This window comes from Artibeus jamaicensis, unplaced genomic scaffold (assembly GCF_021234435.1).
Source record: "Artibeus jamaicensis isolate MK-2021 breed Jamaican fruit bat unplaced genomic scaffold, CSHL_Jam_final contig_3276, whole genome shotgun sequence".
Lineage (NCBI taxonomy): Eukaryota > Metazoa > Chordata > Mammalia > Chiroptera > Phyllostomidae > Artibeus > Artibeus jamaicensis.
In genome coordinates, this window is record NW_026521774.1 from 8,305 (window position 1) to 12,456 (window position 4,152).

The window sequence follows — 4,152 nt, forward strand, 5'->3', positions numbered from 1 at the left end:
AGGGAGTGTATGAAAGTCAACCATTTCTCTCTTACATCTATGTTTGTCTCCTTCTCCTTCTCCCTCCTTTCCCCTCTCTCAAAAATCAATAAGCTCAGGTGAAGATAAATCAATGTGCTCAGGTGAAGATAAAAAAAATAAAAGTTATATATATATATATATATATATATATATACATATATATATACATGTATATAAATTTCATTGATATATAGATAAAACATGAATACACATAACTATTTATTGATATACAAATTGAATATATATTTATTTATATATACATGTAAAGCTTTCATATATGTGTGTGTGTATATACATATACATATATGTCCCTTAACCAGAATGTATCATGTTATCTCATTGAATAACATTTCATTATTATAATGATTAAAAAATCTTTAAGTTTTATTATTTTCATAAATTTTATGAATGAAGACATCAAGAAATTCAGAGATAAAATTATACAGCTCAGTTCACACAGGTAGTGGGTGGTAGTCCTGGGCTGTCTCATATGTTTTCTAACATGCAATCATTAGAAATTGTTGAATGAGGATTACCTCCTAGGTAAACATGGCTTACCTCCTCACACAACCATATCAAAAATCAACTAAACTATGGAACAGCTACCACTCAGAACCAACAGAAATCTAATTGGATGAAGGTCCTGCAGCCACAGAGTGGAAGACAACACATCTATACAAACTGGTAAGGAGGGTGGACATGTTGAGATGAAAAATAAGCTGGGCCCACATGCATGTGTGGCAGATAAAAAGCTTGAGGGGTATCTTGGGAGCAAGGGGCCCCAGCCCCACATCAGGCCCCTCCCAGCCCAAGGTTCCAGTGCTTGAAAAACAGGTCCCCATGGCATCTGGCTGTAAACACCAGTGGAGATGGAGTCAGTGGAGGAAACTGATGGATTCCCAGGCAGTTCCTCGTAAAGGGCGCATACACAGACTTCCTCAGACTCACTCCCTCTGAGCTACAGCCCCAGGGAAGCAGCTTGAAGGGCACCAGTGGCACATGGGAGGGAACTGAAGTATCTGGCTTCAGGGAAAAAGCAGCTGGTGCAGCTTTATCCCAGACAGAACTGCTGGCAGAGATCACGGCTCCTCTTCTGAGCCCTACCCCCCACTGAGCACAAGATGGATCTAGGGAGGCCCACACCCAGACACATCACAATCAATATGCCAAAGCTTAAAGGTAAAGAGAGAATCTTAAAAGCAGAAAGGGAAAAGAAGTTAGCTACCTACAGTGATGTTCCTTAAGACTATCAGCTGATTTCTCAAAGGAAACTTTGCAGGCTAGATGGGATTGGCAAGGAATATTTAAAGTCCTGAAAAGCAGGGACCTACAATGTAGATTGCTCTATCCAGCAAACCTATCATTTAGAATCAAAGGGCAGACAGTTTCCCAGACAAGCAAGAGCTAAGGGAGTTCATTATCACCAAACCATTATTGTATGAAGTGTTAAAGAGATTTATTTAATAAAAAGGAGATCAAAACTATGGACAATAAAATGGCAATCAATACATGTCTGTCAACAATTTAATCTAAAAAACAAACTAAGCCAATAAGCAGAGCAGAAACATATTCACAAGTATGGAGAACGTGTTGATGGCAGCCAGATGGGAGGGAGGGTTGGGGGAATAGGTGCAAAGCTGAAGATATGAAAAAGCACAATAAGTAGTTACAGAATAGTCATGGGGATGTAAAGTGCAGTGTAAAAAATGGAGAAGCCAAAGAACTGGTATGCATGACCCATAGACATGAACAATCTTGGGGGCACTGCCTGAGGGTGTGGGGGATGCTGGGTGGATGGGGGCCAAGGGGGAAAATTGGGACCATTGTAATAGCATAATCAATAACATATAATTTTAAAAAACAAAAGAAAATCAATGAGAAAAAAATTTTGGGCGTTGAATGAATCCATGATCTACATGACTAAATGTTCACAACTTTCACAGTGTTCTAGCTGAACCTGATGAGTGTGTGTGTGTGCATGGGAGTGTGAGTGTGTGCATTTCTATGTATCTATCAATTTAATCTGATCTGAGAGTCAAAAGTTAGGAAAAGTGAATCAACATGTAAGAGAATGAACAAGAGTATCTCAGGACTCCAATCATTTTCATACTCTCCCTGTAAGTATTTACAACTTGGTTTCCATCTGTTAGTTTTTCACATGATGAGAAAAACTGATAGCCCCAAAGTGGTGAATATGCAAATGGGGAGAAGCTGGACCTACAATAAACTGACTGCACTAATACTCCAGTCTTACATGATTTGGTGGAGATAGCAAACAATAAGCATTCAGGTGGCAGTTTAAAAAAATAAACTTTGAAGTAACTTTGTAGAACATGTTAAATGTATATAGAATGATTAAACAGAAGAAAACTATATTAGTTTGCAAGGTCAGAGAGTGAGTAATTGTCAAAGTAGTGAGTGGAGTGATTAATAAGAATGTTTTCTGCAAGGTCGGAGTTGCTTAACAAACCAGATGGATGAAGCGAGCTAAGGAGAGCAGGGTTTATTAGCGGGGAAATAAGAAGAAGGTGGAGAAGGTACAGAAAATAAGTAGCATAGATGGTAGGTAGAAAATAGATAGGGGGAGGGCAAGAATAGTATGGGAAATATAGAATCTAAAGAACTTGAGACATGTGGTCATAAACTAAAAGGGGGGAAATAGTGGGGGAGGGCGTGCAGGGTGGAGGGGAATGAAGGGGGGAAATAGAACAACTATAATGGAATAATTAATAAAATATATTAAAAAAAGAAAGTGGAGCCAACTCAGGAATGTTGGGACTGGTGGGGGAAAATGGAGCCAACCAAGGGAGGTTGGGACTTGCTTGGTTGCTCTTAGACCAGGCTCTTTGTGCTCTTTTTTAAACACAAAAACCTGCAGCTGGGGTATCAGAGTCTGATTGGCTAGAGTCAGTTGCCTGGTGAAAGCTGCATCCTGTTAAGCCAGAGAAGTCAACCCCAGACCCTAATCTTCCCGGGTGGGGTCAACAGTCAGCTTCCCATGGTGCTTTCTCTACTGGTGATTTTCATTCCTCCTAGGCCTGTCTAGATCTAACACTTTCTTTCTTATGTTTTTCAATACACACCATGATATTCAGAAGCTGAAGAGGTGTTATTTATATCAAACATTCTATAGATATTGAGACAAAATAATAGTAACACAAAATAACACATTTAAAAATAGTTTATTGATTATGCTATTACAGTTGTCCCATTTCCTCCCCCTTTATTTCCCTCTGCCCTGGACACCTCCTCCCACCAGCATCCCCCTCCCCTCTCTTTTAGTTCATGTCCATGGGTCGTAAGTTGAAGTTCTTTGGCTTCTCAATTTCCTATACTGTTCTTACCCTCCCCCTGTCTGTTTTCTACCTACCATTCATACTACTTATTCCCTGTAACTTTCTCCTTTCTCTCCTCCTATCACTCCCCAATTGAAAACCCTCCATGTTATCTCCACTTCTCTGATTCTGTTTCTGTTCTTGTTGCTTGCTTAGTTTTTGTTTTTGTTTTAGGTTTGGTTGTTAATAACTGTGTTTGTTATAATTTTACTGTTCATAGTTTTGATCTTCTTTTTCTTAGATAAGTCCATTTAACATTTTATTTAATAAGTGCTTGGTGATGATGAACTCCTTGAACTTGACCTTATCTTGGAAGCACTTGATCTGCCCACCATTTCTAAATGAAAGTTTTGCTGGATAGAGTCAACTTGGATGTAGATCCTTTGCCTTTCATGACTTGGAATACTTCCTTCCAGCTCCCTCTTTCCTGTCAGGTCTCTTCTGACAAATCAGCTGATAGTTTTATGGGCACTCCTTTGTAGATAACTGTCTCCTTTTTTCTTGCTGCTTTTAAGATTCTCTCCTTCTCTTTTATCTTGGGTAATGTAATTATGATGTGCGTTGGTGTGTGCTTCCTTGGGTCCAAATTCTTTGGAAGTCTCTGAGCTTCCTGGACCTTCTGGAAGTCTATTTTCTTGGCCAGGTTGGGGAAGTTCATTGTTTTTTTCAAATAAGTTTTGAATTTCTTGTCTTTCCTCTTATCCTTCTAGTACCCCTACAATTCAGATGTTGGAACATTTAAAGTTGTCTAAGAGATTCCCTAGCCTCTCCTCATTTTTTTAAAATTGTTTCTTCA